The 21,171-nt window shown below is 45.2% G+C and overlaps 1 long non-coding RNA gene across 1 annotated transcript in view; it reads right to left on the bottom strand.

Moving 5' to 3' along the window:
• The window catches only part of LOC134956752 (uncharacterized), a 196,351-nt gene that overhangs the window by 85,747 nt on the left and 89,433 nt on the right, over positions 1-21,171 (bottom strand). The window contains exon 3 of the long non-coding RNA XR_010186149.1: positions 19,244-19,278. This is a non-coding gene — a long non-coding RNA (uncharacterized LOC134956752). The remainder of the gene's footprint in view (positions 1-19,243; positions 19,279-21,171) is intronic.

Here is a 21,171-nt window from a genome sequence, read left to right as displayed (position 1 = left end):
GAGATAGTAGTATACTCGTAACAACTAGTATGACGACGGTATAAAGAATGAAAAAAAAACCACGGTTAGGTGGTATATATTATAATACAATTATGGTTGGACGGACTGCCTGCCGAGTGCCGACACAGAGGTAGCCACAGCCGTGAACTACCGCACTGTACACTGGTTGATAAAGAGATAGTAGTATACTCGTAACAACTAGTATGACGACGGTATAAAGAATGAAAAAAAAACCACGGTTAGGTGGTATATATTATAATACAATTATGGATGGACGGACTGCCTGCCGAGTGCCGACACAGAGGTAGCCACAGCCGTGAACTACCGCACTGTACACTGGTTGATAAAGAGATAGTAGTATATACTCGTAACAACTAGTATGACGACGGTATAAAGAATGAAAAAAAAACCACGGTTAGGTGGTATATATTATAATACAATTATGGTTGGACGGACTGCCTGCCGAGTGCCGACACAGAGGTAGCCACAGCCGTGAACTACCGCACTGTACACTGGTTGATAAAGAGATAGTAGTATACTCGTAACAACTAGTATGACGACGGTATAAAGAATGAAAAAAAAACCACGGTTAGGTGGTATATATTATAATACAATTATGGATGGACGGACTGCCTGCCGAGTGCCGACACAGAGGTAGCCACAGCCGTGAACTACCGCACTGTACACTGGTTGATAAAGAGATAGTAGTATACTCGTAACAACTAGTATGACGACGGTATAAAGAATGAAAAAAAAACCACGGTTAGGTGGTATATAATACAATTATGGTTGGACGGACTGCCTGCCGAGTGCCGACACAGAGGTAGCCACAGCCGTGAACTACCGCACTGTACACTGGTTGATAAAGAGATAGTAGTATACTCGTAACAACTAGTATGACGACGGTATAAAGAATGAAAAAAAAACCACGGTTAGGTGGTATATATTATAATACAATTATGGATGGACGGACTGCCTGCCGAGTGCCGACACAGAGGTAGCCACAGCCGTGAACTACCGCACTGTACTGTGTCTGCTGCTAATATAGACTGGTTGATAAAGAGATAGTATACAATACTACTAATATACTGGTGGTCAGGCACTGGTCACCACTAGTCACACTGGCAGTGGCACTCCTGCAGCAAAAGTGTGCACTGTTTAATTTTAATATAATATTATTTATCATGTACTCCTGGCTCCTGCTATAACAACCTGCAGTGCTCCCCAGTCTCCCCCACAATTATAAGCTTTATATACAATACATTGATGTGCAGCACACTGGGCTGAGCAGTGCACACAGACTGAGTCACTGTGTGACTGTGTATCGTTTTTTTCAGGCAGAGAACGGATATATTAAATAAAACAAACAACTGCACTGTCTCTGGTGGTCACTGGTCACTGTGGTCGTCAGTCACTAAACTCTGTCTGCACTCTCTTCTAATCTACAGTATCACAGCAATCTCTCTCTCTCTCTCTCTTCTAAATCTAATCTAAATGGAGAGGACGCCAGCCACGTCCTCTCCCTATCAATCTCAATGCACGTGTGAAAATGGCGGCGACGCGCGGCTCCTTATATAGAATCCGAGTCTCGCGAGAATCCGACAGCGTCATGATGACGTTCGGGCGCGCTCGGGTTAACCGAGCAAGGCGGGAAGATCCGAGTCGCTCGGACCCGTGAAAAAAAAAGTGAAGTTCGTGCGGGTTCGGATTCAAAGAAACCGAACCCGCTCATCTCATAAACTCTTTCCGATAAAAAACTTTATTAACTGCAATTCCACTTATATTGTATACATGCTTTCCTGTCCATGTGGGTACTGTTACATAGGAAAGACAAAGAGGGTTCTAAAGATACGGATCATTGAACACATGACAAACATTATTTTTTTTTTTTAAATAAAGTATTTTTATTTCGAAGGAGGTTAGTTTGCACATAGACATTGCATATAAGGAACATACCATACACATAATGACATGACAACATCGGGTAACATCATTCATTTTCGGCTTATTATGATAATATGTCATACGTTCATAGGTGCCTAGGTATGTGCAATTATTTATACTAATATCTTATCTAATCCGTGTGCTCTAGTGTTCAAGAACTCTCATTATACTTAGTTTTGGTTTTTCTCCCCATTTAAAACTCTTACGGACAACTTGTCCGAGTAAGTCTCCTCAGAAAAAAAAAAAAAAGGGATATCAAACAGAAACCAAACACCGAAAGCTCCAAAAAAGGAAGAAACGAGAAAACAAAACAAAAAAATAACTAGGGGGAAGAAGACACATTGGGGGATATTAGCACTCTAAATCCTACCCTGTCTAGCTGGGCGTTGAGCCATCCTCTCATACACTACCCATTGGGTGAGAGGGAAGCTTGTAGCCCTATAGAAATCATATATTAGCAATTCCAGGACTCGTTAGCAACCCCGGTGCCACTAAGTTATAGGGTCTGGCAAGGAGTATGTGGATTCCAGCCATGGAGACCAAATTCTATCAAATTTAGCGGAAGCATTCTGTTTCATGTAAATGTATCGTTCCTTGAAGACTGTGTCGTTTATTAGTGCCTTAAAAGCGGGGAGTGTAGGGCCCTTGGGGGCCATCCATAGCCTCGCGATGCTCACCTTCGCCATTGCACACATGTTGCGAGCATAGAGGCCCTGTGGACTAGATACACAATCAGATCCTCCCATTCCCAGGATACAAAATTGCGGGGTAAGCATGGCCTCGTCCACCCCCGTGTTCACCAGAATCGACCCGACCCCCGACCAGAAAGCCCGCAACTTCGGGCAGTCCCAAATAAGATGCCAAAAAGTACCTGCAGTCATCCCACATTTAGGGCAGTCACCCGCACGGCCCGTCCCGAGTCTAGCCAGTCTTGCCGGGGTCATATATATTCTGTGCAAAAGGAAGTATTGTATTTGTTGAAACCTGATGGATTTGGTAACCCTGCTCGGAGTTTCCAAAGCTAGGGCCCAGTTTTCCTCATCTATGGGGCCCAAATCCTCTTCCCATTTGACACGGAGACGCGTCAAAGGGGCAGTATGCAGTTTGGCGAGTAGATAGCCATAAGCATGGGAAATCATCTTAACCCGACCCAGCATACTTATAAAAGTCTTAATGGGAAATGGTATGATCTTAGGGGGGGAAGTGGCGAATTGGGACTGCAAAGCATGCCTGAGTTGGAGGTATCTAAAAAAATAGGAGTTAGGTAGATCAAACTCGTCTTTTAGTTGTTGGAAGGATTTAAGTGTATTATCCGTATAGAGATGATTTATGGAAACTACTAATTTAGGGGCCCAAACCTCCCGTCCCTCGAGCGCATATAGTTCAGGGAGCCACTTAGAGTACCAGAGGGGGGTGTCCGGGTCCAATCCATCGAATTTCAAAAGAGTTCTTAGTGCCTGCCACACCTTCATGGCCTGATATAGAAGAGGGGGGAGGAACCGGGCCAGGCTCCCACTCAGTAACACCTGCAGGGGAGATAAACCGGGGAAGTAGCATTGTATAAATACCCAATGGAGAGAAGTGACGCCAGTATCCTGCACCCATGCACTAATATGTGTCAGCTGAGCGGCATAGTAGTACATCTGAAAGTCTGGCAAAGCCAGACCTCCGTCGCAGCGCAACCTGGTGAGCGTGTTCAGCTGTATTCTAGGACGTTTGTTAGCCCAAATTAAAGAGGAGAGGACACTATTCAGTTTTCTAAAGAAGGATGGATGAATATATACAGGGGATTGAAGAATCACATATAGAATCTTAGGTAGTAATATCATTTTCACGAGGCTGACCCTGCCAGATACAGTCAATGGAAGCTTACACCAAGTCTTAGATTTACGAGCAGCCTGTTGCATGATCGGATCAAGGTTCAAAGGTGTAAAGTCAGAGGGATCATTGGTTACCTGAATCCCAAGATATTTAAATTTCGCCGTCCAACATAGCGGTAGGGAGACTTTAGGAACAGCAGGGGGGGGGCCAATCACAGGCATAATGGAGGATTTAGACCAGTTAATATGAAGGCCTGAGTATTCACCGAACTCCTCAATCAATTGCAACAATATAGGCATAGACTTGGTGTAATCCTGCAAGAACAGCAGCATGTCGTCAGCGTAGAGGGCAATCCTGTCCTCCCGAGGGCCAGTATGAATGCCCACTATACCCGGATGGGACCTTATTAGACAGGCTAAAGGCTCGATGGCCAGGGCAAACAGGGTTGGGGACAGAGGGCATCCCTGTCTGGTCCCGCCATACAAGCGGAACGAGGGAGATACATAGCCGTTCACCGAGATCCTGGCGGTCGGGTGTTGATAAAGTAATTTAACCCATCTTATAAAATTAGGTCCGAATCCCATACATGTCATGACTTCCCATAGATAGGACCACTCAATACTGTCAAATGCCTTAGCGGCATCCAGTGAGACCACTACCGAGTCGGAGGGAAAGTCATGCGGGACTTGTAAAATGGTATATAATCTACGTAGGTTAATAGAAGTGGACATCCCTGGCATAAAGCCAGTCTGGTCGGAGTGGATAATGGAGGTGATTACTGTGTTAAGTCGAACAGCTAAAATCTTGGCCAGAATCTTAGCGTCGGTGGGAATCAATGATATCGGTCTATAGGATTCTGGGGATTTAGGGTCCTTTCCGGGCTTCGGGATTACTATAATAACCGCCTCCGCCATAGAGGGGGGAAGTTGATCATTAACAAAAATATCTGAATATAGGGCGTGAAGCCGAGGACCAAAGAAATCAATGTGGGTCTTGTATACCTCTGAGGGGATGCCATCATAGCCCGGTGCCTTGCCGTTGGGAGACAAGCCAATAGTTGCCGTTACCTCATCCAGAGTCAGGGGTGCCTCCAACACCTCAGAGGCCTCCGAGGAGAGTGTGGGTAGGGGAATATTTCTTAAATAAGCGGAGATGTCTGATGCCGAGTCTACCAGTTGTGAACTGTAGACCTCAGCATAGTAAGAGCGGAATAGCTGCGCAATGTCCGGCGTGGTGTTCACAAGGGAGCCATCGCTACCGGTCATCTGGGCAATGGTAGATCCTGGGCGGTCACTGTGCACCAAGCGGGCCAGCAGGCCACCTGGCCTATCGCCCTGCATATAAATATTAGTAGCCTGGAATAGAAGCGAGCGCGAGTTTTTATCAGACAGATGAGCCACCCAAGCCGACTGGGCCGCCAGCCAGCGTATCTTCAGTGCAGGGGTGCCATCTACCAAGTATCTAGATTCCAAATTTCTGGCGTCACTCTCAAGGGTTCGCTCTCTTTCCCTGCAGGACGTTTTAAGGGCAGAAATGCGTCTAATATACGTACCCCTCAGGAAGGCTTAAACGAATCCCAGACCACTGTTCCCGAGGCCGAGCCCACATTGTCATTAAAATAGCCCTCCCACTGAGTCGCCTGGTCAGAGCAGTCACCCATTTGTAACAGCCAGGAAGGATGAAGTTTCCAATATGAATGTCCCCTCTGTCTCTCCACAGCGAGAGTCAACACCATAGGGGAGTGATCAGATATACCCCGGGCCTCATACTGGACGTCAACCACCCTGGGGAGAAGAACGGGGGACAGCAGGGTCAGGTCGATTCTGGAGAACGAACCATGCGTGCCAGAAAATCATGAAAACTGGCTAGTAGTAGGGTGTCGAACTCTCCACACATCCACCCACTGCAAATTATTCAGAAAATCAGCAAATTTAGTAGGACTAGAGCGCACCCCAGCAGCCTGCGGAGAGCGCCATCTGTCTAAAGCTAAATTAGTAACATTGTTAAAGTCACCCAAGCAGACCACCGGGGTGTCCGGGGAGGAGGCTATGAATGAAGCAGCCTGCTGTAGCACATCGTACGAGAAGGGGGGGGGGATATAAACCGCCAGTATGTAGTAGGGTTGGGAACTTAATCTACAGTCAAGGAACACAAAACGACCGTACTGATCAGTTTTGACCGACACCAGCTCAAATTGGACCGATTTCCTTATCAGGATTGACACTCCCCTGGAGGAAGAGGAGTGAGAAGCGTGATAGGCCCAGCCCACCCAGGGTCTTCTAAGTGACAGTAACCTATTCCCTTCCAAGTGAGTCTCGCAGAGACACGCAATATCCGGGCCATATTTCCGAAGTGTAGTCAAAACTAAGGAACGTTTTATCTTATTATTTAAACCTCGAACATTCCATGTCAGAAATTTCAAATTAGCCATAGACCTGGTAGTATGCTATGTAGTAACCTAGAGGAACAACCCAGGGAGTGTTCCTGGAAATCGCTAATACGAGCAGGAACAGTGCTATAATACTCAAACCCTGAAACTTATACGACAGTGTCCAATGCATCAAACATACTTCCCACAACAAAAAAAACATACTCAAAAACAAATTGAAGCATGAGAAAAATAACAAACTATAGAAAGAAAAAAACTTGCAGAAGGAACAGCAACAAGCTGTTCGTTGATCTCCCCCTCCCTCCCCGTATACCACCCCTAACTTCGGCATACTTAAATCCCAAACAATCAAATCCAACTCTCAAATGCTAATTTCAGGCAAAGCCCTTAACCAGATCAAGCGAGCAAGAATAAGAAAGAAAAAAGAAAAAAAATCCTGAGCCACCAACGCCAAGGGGGGGCTCCCTGGACAATGGGTAGAGGCCTCCAGTGATCCCACCCAAACATTATACTATGCAGGGCCTCAGTCCGGGGCTAGCTGGCGCGCTCCCGGTGCATATCCGTCCAGCCATTGGGCTGCCTCTCTGGGGGAATTGAAGAATTTGGTTTCCCCGTCCGCTACCACCCTAAGGCGGGAAGGAAACAGCATAGAGTAGGAGAGGTTCAGGTCTCTGAGGCGCCTCTTGATAGGCATAAACTGGGCTCGATCCTTCTGGACGTCCGCGGCAAAATCAGGAAAAGCTGACACGGTAACTCCATTCCTGACAAGAGGGCCTTTTGTGCGTCCCAAACGGAGGACCGAGTCACGATCCCTATAATGCAGAAATTTGGCGATGAAGGTGCGCGGAGGGGCGCCAGGAGGTAGAGGACGAGATGGTATCCGATGTGCACGCTCCACCGTAAACTGTGCCGTGAAGGATTCAACGCCGTACAATTCCAAAAGCCATGACTCTAGGAAGGCCTCAGGCTGGGAGCCCTCCTCCTTCTCCGGCAGGCCAACAAAACGCACATTATTTCTACGCAGCCTTCCCTCCATGTCTAGTATCTTGGATTGAAGGGATGTTACTTGCTGGGTTACCGTGGAAATGCACTGTTTCATAGGACCGCACATATCCTCCAGATTCGAGACACGGGTTTCTGCCTCTCCCACTCTCTCTCGTATGCGTTGGACGTCCTGCCGAAGCAGTGAGAGATCACACTGCACTTTCTCCATCTTATCTGAAAGACGCTGCTCCGACCCTGCTATTGCCTCCAGCACTTGTTGAAGGGATGGAGCTGTTGGTGTGTTAGGGGAATCAGCAACTGTAGCAGATGGCGAGTAGGAGTGGGACGGAGAGGCCCCCTGTGTTGCAGCCTGCGAGGCCCGTATGTTAGGTGGATTAGGTTGTCTGACAAATTTCTCCAGCTTCGCCGCCGCCGCCGCGCGCTGGCCGTCCCGAACCATGGCGGGCAATAGGTAGTAACAAACACTCCGGTATATTTTTAGGTCAGAAATATAGAAGGAGACGGCAATAATACATTTTTAAGGTTGTAATAAGCAGAAATACATCCACAGCTGGTCGTCTGAGTAATAGGTAAGTATAAAATAAGGTATTGGCAGCGTCTCAGAGTATAGGGGAGATCAGGAGCGATGCAGTCTTTTAGTATGTAAAATGAGATAGCAGATGCAGGCAAAATATAAATTGATCCCAGGAGGTAAAAGTCACTCACCAGTTGCAGATCAGGCAGCCTTTAAATGAGAATAATATCCCCTTTATGTCCTGGAGTAGCAGTCCAGAGCACTGGGGCCATGCAGCTGATCATGAAATGGCTGCCACATACAGAGCCCTCTTCCCCCTTCCAGGAGCTGCTGGGTGTGCTCCGGTGTTCGGGGCCACAGATTACAGCCCACAATCAAGAGGGGGACCAGCCGCTGCTTCCACACCTCTCCGCGGCGTCCAGCGGTGACAGCAGGCCGCCTCCAAGGCTCCGGACACAGCGCGGCCGGGAGACGCCAAAATTGAGGCCGGGGATCCGGAGGAGGTATAGGCCTCGGATCCGGAAGTGTGCCGCCGCGGCCGTACAGACCTCAGGGGGAGCGGGGAAGTCGCCTGCCGGTGCCCTGCAGCACAGTGAAGGGAAACAGGGTGGTTTGGCACACCAGAGGGTATCAGGATGGTATATAAGGATGTTTTATCCAGGGAGCTCCCGGGATCTGCTTCCTACTCCTGAGCTGCCGTGGCCACGCCCCACATGACAAACATTTAAATTAAAGTAACAAACCACAGTGTTCCAAGGCATTTTAAAGAACATCATAATAGTGACCTAAATAAATTTAAATTTAAGGGTATTGAATTTGAAGGAATAATTGAGATAGGAGGAGATAGAGAAAATAGGATTTTAATTGCCTACCGGTAAATCCTTTTCTCGTAGTCCGTAGAGGATGCAGTGGTCCACATTAGTACCGTGGGGTATAGACGGGTCCACTAGGAGCCATGGGCACTTTAAGAGTTTAATGGTGTGGGATGGCTCCTCCCTCTATGCCCCTCCTACCAGACTCAGTCTAGAAACTGTGCCCGAGGGAACGGACATACTTAGAGAGAAGAAAATACACAGATAGTGGTGAGATTCACACATAACAAGGAAAACCAGCCCAACCAGCCTTAACAACCTCAGCAACAGTTGAATAACAGTACTTAATCAAGTAACAACACAGTACTAAACCAAGTAACAAGGCAGTACTGAACCAAGTAACAACTGCAGGAAAACGAAGTGCTGGGCGGGCGCCCAGCATCCTCTAGGGACTACGAGAAAAGGATTTACTGGTAGGTAATTAAAATCCTATTTTCTCTTACATCCTAGAGGATGCTGGGGTCCACATTAGTACCATGGGGATGTACCAAAGCTCCCAGGACGGGAGGGAGAGCTCGGAGGCTCCTGCAGAACTGATTCACCAAACTTTAGGCCCTTAGAGGCCAAAGTATCGAACTTGTAGAACTTAGCAAATGTGTTCGACCCCGACCAAAGTAGCCGCTCTGCAAAGCTGTAAAGTCGAGACACCCCGGGCAGCCACCCAGGAAGAACCCACCTTACGAGTAGAGTGGGCCTTAATGGATTTTGGACACGGCAAGCCTGCCGTAGAATAAGCATGCTGGATAGTGAACCTGATCCAGCGAGAAATCGTCTGCTTAGAGGCAGGACACCGAATCTTGTTGTGATCATAAAGGATAGAGAGTCTGACTTTCTGTGACGTGAAGTCCTCTTCACATAAATTCACAAAGCCCTCACAACAACCAAGGACTTTGAGGTAATTGAGGAGTAAGTAGCCACTGGCACCACAATAGGTTGGTTGATATGAAAAGCCAACACAACCTTTGGAAGAAACTGCTGACGCGTCCTGAGCTCAGCTCTATCTTCATGGAAAATCAAGTAGGGGCTCTTGCAGTACAATGCCCCCAATTCTGACACACGCCTAGCTGAAGCTAATGCCAACAGTGTGACAGCCTTCCAATTAAGAATCTTGACCTCAACCTCCTGTAAAGCCTCGAACCAATCAAATTGCAGGAACTGCAACACCACGTTAAGATCACAAGGTGCTTTAGGAGGCAAAAAGGGAGGCTGGATGTGCAGCACCCTTTTCAAGAAAGTCTGAACCTCAGGGTTGGAAGCCAACTGTTTTTGGAAGAAAATGGACAAGGCCGAAATCTGGACTTTTATGGAGCCCAAACGTAGGCGCACATCCATACCTGGATGCAGGAAGAGGAGAAACCGCCCAAGTTGAAAATCCACCGTAGGAAAGTTCTTGGATTCACACCAAGACACATACTTTTTCCAAATGCGATGGTAATGTTTAGACATTAGTCCTTTCCTAGCCTGGATCAGGGTAGGAATAATCTTTTTCCACTTCTATCCATAGTATCTAAATCCTCTAGTAACGTGCCCGACCACTTTACTATGGCTTTAGTAATCCATGCACAAGCAATAGTGGGCCTAAGCACCACGCCTGAAGCAGTGTATATGGATTTGAGCGTAGTCTCAATCTTGCGGTCTGCCGGCTCTTTCAAAGCGGTAGACCCAGGGACAGGTAAAACCACCTTTTAAGACAATCTAGAAACAGAAGCGTCTACTATAGGATGGTTTTCCCACTTTTTCCTATCCTCTTCAGGAAAAGGAAAAGCAACTAGAACTCTCTTTGGGATCTGGAATTTTTTCTCTTGGTTTTCCCAGGATATTTCAAATATTGGGTTTAATTCCCTAGATGCAGGAAAGGTAAGCTAGACTTTCTTATTGTATGTAAAGAAAGCCCCCTCTACCTGCTCAGCTACCTTGTCAGTAATGTGTAAAACGTCCCGTATGGCCTCAATCATTAGCTGCACCTTTTTAGCAAGGGATGCCTCCCCCCGCAGTGTGTCCCCATCACCATCACCCGTATCAGAGTCGGTATCAGTGTCGACTTGCATTACCTGGGCAAGAGCACACTTTTGGGGGCATATACCAGGGGACATAGATGAGGTAGTGGAAGTAGAATACGACAAAACCTCTACAGATTGTTTTAAAACCTGAGTTTCAGTCTCATTATGAGCTATCCTAGATGCTCGGGTTCAGAGGGCTGAGACAGTGTATTGCATTCCTGAGTACATGGAATATACTCTTCTGGAGAAGATACAAACTCTGCAGCACAAGATACAGAGTCCCTAGACATGGTAATGTGAGATCAGAGCTGGCCCTAACCAATATGATGCCCTAGGCAAGATTTTGGCTGGTGCCCCCCAGCACCACCGCTGGTTCCGCCTCTGACCTTGCACCTCTTTCCCAGCACCATCACCCCTCACCCATAGCAGTCCTTATTTTGGTGTTTGTACTCCCTATATTTTAAATAGGAACAGTTCGCACATTTGGCGCACAGCCCAAAAAGGGGTGTGTTTTTGCTGGCAAGGGGCATGGCCACACAATAGTAACCCCAAATTCCAATTACGCCACACAGTACTGCAACTTTATTCACATTTTATCATGCAATAGTGTCCATAATTCATATTACATCCCACAGTAGTATCACTTTACCTTATAAACGTTACTCCTCACAGTAGAGCCCCTTATTCACTTTACATCACACTGAATTGCTCCTTATTCACATTACACCACACCCTATTGCTCTTTATTCACATTAGACGACACAGTAGTGCCCTTTCTATACGCAACGCCACATAGTAGAGCACCTTATACACATAATGCCACACATTAGTAATGCATTTATACACAATTCCACACAGTAATGCCCCTTACACATATGAGACACATTAATGTCCATATAAACATAATGCGCCTTACACATTATGACAACCTTTATTAATGCCCTTTTACACATAATGTCCCTCACACATATGCCGCACATTATTAATGCCCTTATAAACATAATGACACACATAGTGCCCCCTACACATTTGCTGCACATTATTAGTGCCCCTATACACATAATGACACACATACAGTAGTACCCTGTTACACATATGCCACACATTATTAATGCCCTTATACACATAATGACACAGAGTGCCCCTTTACACATATGTTGCACATTATTAATGCATTTTTACATGACACACATAATGCTCCTTACACATATTCTGAACACTACTGCACAACCAACCCACTCACATGCACACAGCACTCACACTGCCACTAACACTGTGACCTCTGCCTCTGCTTGGATACAGATGTGTCCTCATAAATCTTGCCTCAATGCTAACGTCGGGCACCTTTTATTTATGAAACTGCATATTATTTGCATTTCTATGTGGCTAGGATGCACAAGCAGCTTCTGCTGATTAAAATGATATGCAGCATGCCTATATACTGTGTGAGACTGTGGCTGTATCTGCATATGAAATGTTACACACAGAATACAGGCATGCCGCATATCATTTTAATCAGCAGAAGCTGCTGATGCCCCTAGGCATATCAAATGCCCTAGGCAATTGCCTAGTTTGCCTATGCCTATGGCCGGCTCTGTGTGAGATAATTAGCATACACACACACACACACACACACACACACACAGGAAAATGTCAGACAGTTTCTCCCATGTACCTTCAGAGAGACACAGAGGCATGGAGCCAGCCCACACAGGGCCCCAGTAGACAGATATATAATAAATGCTTGGCGCTGACTGTGCAACTTTAATAGACTACACAGTAATGTGAAAAAATACTCCCCCCCCCCTTCTATAACCCCCTGGTACCACGCAGGATAGAGTTATGTGGAGGGTCAGCGCTCCCTCAGCGTCTCCGTAGTGTGGTCTGCAGGGAGAAACTGGCGCTCGTGAGCTGCTCGATCCACTCTGAGGAGAAGCTCCCCTGTCATGGCGCGTCTTCCCGCACTTTATGATTATACTGGCCTGAGGTAAATTACACAGCTGGCAGTAGAACACATTCCCTGATAGCCCATTGACCAGTTTTAAGGGTGTTGCGCTAGCCCAGGGCGCCCCTCACAGCGCCGCACCGTAGTACCACTGTGCCCTCTGGAGCACAGCCTTAATGCTGCTCTCCTACCCTGATGCCGCCATTCACACTGGCTCCCCGCTTGTCGGGTCGCCGGTGATCTACTCACCACCGTCATCTTCTGGCTCTGTTAGAGGGCAGCGGCATGCTGCGGGAGTGAGCGGTCGCCTCGGTGGGCTAGCGATCATCACCCTCAGGAGCTCAGTGTCCTGTCAGCGGAGATAGTAGCCATTAACCTCAGAGGGTTGGACACTACCCCCCCCTAAGTCCCACGAAGCAGGGAGGCTGTTGCCAGCAGCCTCCCTGTGCCTAACTCTTTTTAAAATAATAAAGCTAGAAAAACTCCTAGGAGCTCCCCTAGCTGTGACCGGCTCCTCCGGGCACATTTTCTAAACTGAGGCTGGTAGGAGGAGCATAGAGGGAGGAGCCAGCCCACACTATTAAACTCTTAAAGTGCCCATGGCTCCTATTGGACCTGTCTATACCCCATGGTACTAATGTGGACCCCAGCATCCTCTAGGACGTAAGAGAAAAGGAGTTGTTGCATAGAGAAACTTATTGGATTCTATCATTAAATACATTTGTATCCGAAAAGGTTGAATGATCATTCCATTTTTATAAAGCATAGTTACAGTGTAATCATCTGTATTTATAGTAAGATTAGTCTCCTTATGTGAACATCATGTAATATATATTCATTTGGATAAATATAAGAAGTTACAGACTATAGAATTTTATTAACTTGTAGTTTGGTATTTGTGTACATGCTATGTGTTATAGAAATGAAGGGGGGGGGGGGGTACAGAAATAAAAAAGGGGGGAAAGGGACCAGGTACAGTGGATACACTAAAATATTACAGATTGTACATGAATACTGGAGCACGGAAGGTAACAAGGTTCTTCTATCATGAATATAGTAACATAATTGTCGCCCAAATATACAGAGAAGAGAGAGAAGTAAAACTAAAGCTAGAAAAGTCAAATAACAACAAAGGGTAGATTAAACCTTGTATTTAGATTTATGTTTATTGGCCCAATGTTCACTCCAGCCAAATCAGCGTAACAGCAGGTTGTTGGTTGATGATGAATATGAAGAGCATGCAGTTACGGATTCATGATAGGACTGGACATTCTTCTCTACTGCAATAATACTGGGGGCGTAATTGAACACCAGTGTCGGGCAATCAAAAGTTTAGTCAAAATGAGTATGTGACCCATTACATAACGGTCATGAATGGGAATGTAAAATACATGGAATAGAGCCTGTAACGGGATTTTATAAGCTGAGTTATTACAATATACCACTAGTTCACGTCTAGTGATTGTTCTTATATATATTTATATATATTATTCACCGGTTATTTGATAATTAATCTTTTTATATGTTTTATTAATAAACATTGTTATTTTTTACGTTGGCTCTCTGTACATTATGTTTCGTTCCTGATATTCAGCGCAGCCGTTTGTTCCTTTTCGGAAGATAAAGCATGTCTATCAAATCAAAATTTATGGAGGACGGCATGTAAATTGTCCCAGTGAAGTCTATTGAATGCCTTTCAAAGAAAGTAATAATAGGGGTTCACTAGAAGCAGAGAAGGCATCTACAATATTAATAACCCTGCGTGTGTTATCAGGAGATTGTCTACCTTTAACAAAGCCCACCTGGTCCTGGTGGATAAGGGAAGGTTGTAAGGAATTAAGTCTGTTTGCAATGCGTTTAGCGTAAATCTTAACATCTGTATTGAGGAGGGCTATAGGGCGATAATTAGCCAACAAAGAAGGATTTTTACCAGATTTTGGAAATGCAGCTATTCGCGCCTACAGCATTTCTTTAGGGAAAAAAACCAGGTTGAGGCTTTGTTAAAGATCTGGGCCAAAACCATAGTTAACTTATCCCTGAAACACTTATAAAATGTATTAATATATCCATCAGGACCAGGTGCCTTATCTACTGGGAGGGTGTGTATAACAGCAGCTATTTCTTTTATAGACTAGGGACGTGCTAATGACTGGAGGATAGGAGCACCTAGAGAGGGCTACCGGGCTTCTTTTAGAAAGTCTGCTATAGCATCCACCGTTGTTTGTGGGGTTGCAGGGTCATCAACTAAATTGTATAACCCTGAATAGTAACCAGCAAATGCATTGGCAATATCCGCCGGATCAGTTACTTAATTCCTTTTAAGATAAAAATCACCTTAGTCCATTCCTTTGCTAATTTCCCCCTTAGCTTCCTTGCCAGCATTCTGCCCGCCCCGTTACTTTGTACATAAAACTTCTGCTTCAGTTTGAAAAGTGTCTTATGAACCTCTTTCAGGTTTAAAATGTTCCATTACTCCCGTGCCTTTAAGAGCTTGCGGTATATGTGTTTTTTAAGCACTATTCATGTGAAAAATATAGTGTTTTTAACTTGGTATGTGAAAAATGTACTTTAAATTTGGTATGTATAAATCATTCCTCATTATCCGAGGTTGATGTAATTATGTTGACTCCCAGCCCTGCAGAACCTGCGAGCGGCCAGCACTGTGTAGATCTTACTGTAAGATGTCCTTCTCCAGTGGCCGTGGTGGAAGCAGCGGCTGATTCCTCCCGCCCTCCCATGCAGACCTGCGGGCAGTGAGACACCTAGGAAGATCTCATTTATATTTGTTTCTTGGATAGTTGCCCATGAGAGGACAAGGGGCCTAATTCAGACCTGATCGCTGCTGTGCGTTTTCTAACAGCAGCTGATCAGGTCTGAACTGCGCATATGCTGGTGCCGCAGTGCGCCCAGGGCTGTATTTTCATATGGGCACAATGGGCATTGCCCTAGGGCCCCAGGAGTCTAAGGGCCCTAGGCTGATAGCTGATGGAGTACCACCAGATTTTTGAAAATCGGGCCTGGGGAACCTGAGATATCCGACTTCTAAGCAGTGCTCTCCATCCGAGCCTGTTAATTACCCTTCTCAGCCAGATATCTCGGGTTCTGTCTGATTTAGACTGAGGGTATACTCCAAAAGCTGGGACTCTCCCCTTTCGGTGGACACTGACAGCTTGTCTCTATTATGCCCAGAACCAGAGATACATGTAGCCTAATATTAGGATAAACCTATAAATATGTAAATATAAATGTGAAGCTATCAATTAATGTAATTGGTTTATGTAATAAAAGAGGTATATAATAATGTATATATATTGATGATGTGTATATACATGAAATGGTCTATATTGTAGTGTAGGTGAAATGTATAGTTATTTATGAATATAGGGAAGATGTGTTTAAACCAAAGAAAGAGATTGTATTAGTGCAGTGAAGCGGTGTGTGCTTATTGCATACATTAGCAGATAGAACAATAAAAGGTATTATTAGTGTGGTGCTGCTGCTGCGGGAGGTCCGCATGCGGGTGATTAGAGGGGCCGTGTGCAGCGGAGGGGGACCCGCGAGCCGGTAACAGAGGGCCGTGTGCAACAGAGGGGGACCTGCGAGCCGGTAACAGAGGGCCGTGTGCAGCGGAGGGGGACCCGCGAGCTGGTAATAGAGGGCCATGTGCAAGATAGGGAGTCCGCGAGTGGGTGGCTAGATGTATATATAAGGCGCTCCCGCTGGCGGACGTTAGGCTGCTGTTCCCCTGGTCAACGTGAGCACCCAGTTCTCCAGTGCGCCGCTACAAAGAGCTGTATGCTGTAAACATACAGCGGCGCTACTGGAAACTGAGTAGCTTCACCGGCACCAGGCTTACCTGTTAAAGAGGCTCAGGGAGCGGGAGCCAGCGGCAGAGAGGTGGCCACAGAGGTCCCGGCGGGCGGCGCTGAGAGAGGCTCAGGGAGCGGGAGCCAGCGGCAGAGAGACGGCCACAGAAGCTCCAGTGGGCAGCACTAAAAGAAGCCCAGGGGGCGGAAGCAGCGACAGAAAGGTGGCCACAGAGGTCCCAGCGGGCGGCGCTGAGAGACGCTCAGGGAGCGGGAACCAGCGGCAGAGAGGCGAGCTCCGGAGGACGGAGCTGAAAGAGGCTCAGGGAGCGGGAGCCAGCGGCAGAGAGGCGGCCGCAGAAGCTCCGGCGGGCGGCGCTAAAGTAAGCCCAGGCAGCAGAAGCAGCAGCAGGAAGGTGGCCACAAACGTCCCAGCAGTCAGCGCTGAAGGTAGCTCCAAGGGGTGTGTAGTGAGAACCCCAAGGAGAGAGACAAAGTTGTGGTTGCCATAGCAACACCTGACAAAAGCCACAGTAGAAAGCCTCTTTCCCAAGACAGAGTCTCCACACTGAAGCCCAAATGCGTACTGAGGGGACGGCACCTGTCTGAGGTTGTCAAGAGAAGGAGTCAGGGGAGCATCCAGACGCAGCACAACTATTACTACAGAAGTGTGAGTGTACAAAACACCCCTTTGTATTACACTTACACTAAACATTGCCAACTTGTAGGAAATGCTAGCGCTGGGATTAAATACACAATTTATATACAGTGACTGTAGCTGTTAAGCTAAAGGGATAACTGGCAGCTCCAAGAGGGGGGGGGGGGGGGGGGAGGGGTGTCATTAGAGAGCAGAGGAAAAATTATATGTGTATAGTACATATTTTTACTACAGAGGAGAGCAGTAGAACCTGAACTTTACTGGTTATTATACTCAGCTGTATATCAGTTAGCCAAGCAATAGGAGGGGTGAAAGTCATATTAAGTGTGCCTTAGCATTTCACCCAACCAGAGACCAAGAACTGGCATGAACTGCTTTATGAATATAAACTGGCACAGAGTTACCTGTGGGTGGTAAATAACTTTAGCTACAGCAAGAGAAATACCTACTAAAGCTAATGTGATAAGGGTCGCACCGCACAGTGGATAGTTCATAGAGAGTGAGAGCTCCTTTATATACCAACGAGATAGATATATATATATATATATATATATATATATATATATATATATATAGAATAGAAAAGGATTCTCGTGGGAGCCAATATGCCTTTTGTATGACAATAATTAAAAGTTTTTATTATACAGAAACAAACGATAATTATCCTAAACGTTCGTCATTGACACAACCTACTAAAAATTCAATAAAACAATGTTACAATCTTATGCATAAAAAAAATTCAAGTTGATGTGAGGATTTTACAGTCAGGTGATCACAGCCAGAACTTGAAATGGATGTATCTCCAACCAGATGCTTGTAATAAAGGCTTTATTAACCCGATGTTGCGAAACCGGTTTCGCAACATCGGGTTAATAAAGCCTTTATTACAAGCATCTGGTTGGAGATACATCCATTTCAAGTTCTGGCTGTGATCACCTGACTGTAAAATCCTCACATCAACTTGAATTTTTTTTATGCATAAGATTGTAACATTGTTTTATTGAATTTTTAGTAGGTTGTGTCAATGACGAACGTTTAGGATAATTATCGTTTGTTTCTGTATAATAAAAACTTTTAATTATTGTCATACAAAAGGCATATTGGCTCCCACAAGAATCCTTTTCTATTCTAAATCTACTTTTAATACCTTATCTGACAGAGGGTATTTCTTGGTGGTTTGAGACTAGTGGTATAGCGCAGTAAATTGGGGTTGAATCTTCGCTCTGTTATATATATATATATATATATATATATATATATATATATATTTATTACATGTTATTGACTGGTATAAAACCTATAGTTGTGTAATAATAGAGTTACATTATTAGCACAAAAAGGAGGAAGACAAATTACACCGTTGTGTTATATACCAAACTCCAAGAACATGGAAATTGTAATAGCATACATATATATCCTCAGGGGAGATGAAACTGAGTATACAGTTGAATAGACTTGAATTATACAAGATTAGCATTCTGTTGATATCCCCTGCTAATAAGAGGTCGCCAAGAAAGGCAATAGAGGAAAGTTAGAAGGAATACGTATATTTACTAGAGATGAGCGGATTCGGTTTTACTCGGTTTTACTCGGTTCTCAAAACGGCATCTTATTGGCTATCCAAAACACGTGACATCCGTGAGCCAATAAGATGCCGTTTTGAGAACCGAGTAAAACCGAGTAAAACCGAATCCGCTCATCTCTAATATTTACTACTGCAGTGGAAAGTTAGATGAGATTAAATTAGCCATACTGTAAAAGGGAAAGACTGTATGGAAATGGACCGATTCAGTTGAAATACTGCATCTACTGCAAGTAACAGTTAAAATTTCAACAACTGGTATTATCCTCAACACCAGTCATTTAGCAACATGCAGGCTGATGGATACAAAGTAGTGTAACATTACTTGTAACACATTGAACTGTAACTTCATTTGGAATACACAGTTAAACATGATATTATATTACATAGTTACAAGTCAAAGCAGGATTTATTTGATTGGCCTCAGACTCAGTAGAGGAACTTTCATTCACTTATAAATTTGGGATATTGCAAGATGTTATTGTTTTCCAGCTATATGGGCCCCACCTTGCGCAATTTCAGGTTATGAGTACCCGGGCCACTCACCCTAAGTAAGGTCAATACATTTTTTTGTACTGCATGCAATATCTATATGTATAGGGTTTTTTGGGAATTTGTAAAATTCTATGAATTGTCATGTATGTATTCTAGTTATATTACATGTATAAAAACTGGGTAGAATATATATATTAAACAAATGTACTTACCATCTGTCTGACTTGCTGGAAGCGGTTTGTGATATCTGCAAAAGAAGAACAGGTAAATTAGAAACATAAACAGGTAATTATATCTGCATTTACAAGTTATCCTTAGTGAATAACACAATACATTGGGTTACCCAAGCAACTCAATTAAACTAACGGAAGCTTGGGTGTTCCAATCCACGGGAAGTAGGGAGGGTTACATATTGGAGGCAAGTCTGCTGAGATACGAGTGTACTAAGAATGGAGAATTTAACAGGAGAGGATATATACACTTGGTGTATGCAAAAAGAGAAAAATCCTAAAAAGTGTATAGCTATAGGAGGAAATTTCTCTGAATTTTCAGATGAAGAAGTCATTAGTACAGGGGTGTGGAACCTTTTTTCTACCGAGGGCCATTTGGATATTTATAAAATCCTTCGGGGGCCATACAAAAATTCTCAACTTAAAAAATGACCCTGCCCCCCAGTAGGTATGCCCCTTAGAGGTACTGTGTGTGCGCGCCATAGGCGCGCGCGCCAAAAAATGGGTGTGGCCAGTAAAAATGGGACGTGATACACATATGCCCCCAATAGTGCAGTGCAAGATCCACAATTGCCCCCACAGTGCCAGGTATACAAATGCCCCTCACCGTGCCAGGTATACATATGCCCCTTACCGTGCCAGGTATACAGATGCCACACACAGTGCCAGGTATACAGATGCCACCCACAGTGCCAGGTATACAGATGCCCCCCACAGTGCCAGGTACACAGATGTCCCCAGTGCCAGGTATACAGATGTCCCCACAGTGCCAGGTATACAGATGTCCCCACAGTGCCAGGTATACAGATGCCCCAACAGTGCCAGGTATACAGATGTCCCCCCCGTGCTGCTTACCGCTGCTGCTGCTGCTTGCTGACAGGGAGGAGAGCGCGGCTATGTCGGGTGGCGGCGGCAGCGTGTAGGACTTCAAACCAGCCGCCGGTGCGAGAGCCAATCAGAGCTCGCGGACCGGCAGCCGAATCCTGGAAGGAAGCTGCTGTTCAGCAAGCTGAGAAATGGCAATGCCCTGATCAAATAAAAAGGCAAAGAGTGGTTGAAAGCCTAAGGGGGCCTGCCATGGGAATAATACAGGCAGCTAGACAAAGTAACACACAAGCTACTCTTTAGACGTATTTCAAGGCTCTAGATTATGCCTATGGTATGTTACAGGATGTAGGGGATTTAACATCTAGGTTGCATCATACGTTCCAGGAACCTGGAGAAAAGTTAAGTGCATACTTAATAAGATTGGACAAACTTTTATACAAGATAGTACAAAAGGGTGGAATTACCCGGGATGAAGTAGAGAGAAGAAGAATGAGACAGTTACTGAGAGGAGCACTGACAACTGATTCAGTGGCTCAGAAAATTAGATGCTCTGGAACAAGGGACCCTTCTCCTACTTTTAATGAATTGTTAAAAGAAATAAAGAAGGAAGAAATATTAATTGAAATGAGAGAAAGGACGATAAAAAAAGTTAAGGTTGTTCAACCCTCTGTAGAGGTCAATCCTTTTGAAGATAAGATAGTTAAAATGATAAGAAAATAGAGTAATTTATAGCCTCTCAAAGTAGTAGAAACTCGGGAAACTCTTCTCAGAGGAGTAATGATAATTTGTCTAGTCGAGGAATGGGAAGAGGAAACAATTACAATAACAGAGGAAGAGGATGTTTTAGATGTGGCAGGATAGGACACAGAGCTTATGAATGTAATGCTAATACTGATGGATCATCTTCAAGATCTCCTGTAACAAATTCTAACGCCAATAGAGGAAATTCTACAGGGCAGGGAAACGAACAAGGGAGGGTTGTGAACCCCTCATAGTCCCCCTAGAAGTCAGCTACTGTGCAATGGGGAATTCCTGGTGGAACGGGAAAGTGCCAGAAGGTTTATTGGGGCCTACCCCTATAG

The sequence above is a fragment of the Pseudophryne corroboree genome, chromosome 9, assembly GCF_028390025.1.
Source record: "Pseudophryne corroboree isolate aPseCor3 chromosome 9, aPseCor3.hap2, whole genome shotgun sequence".
Taxonomy (NCBI): domain Eukaryota; kingdom Metazoa; phylum Chordata; class Amphibia; order Anura; family Myobatrachidae; genus Pseudophryne; species Pseudophryne corroboree.
This window is presented reverse-complemented; position numbering and strand designations above follow the sequence as displayed.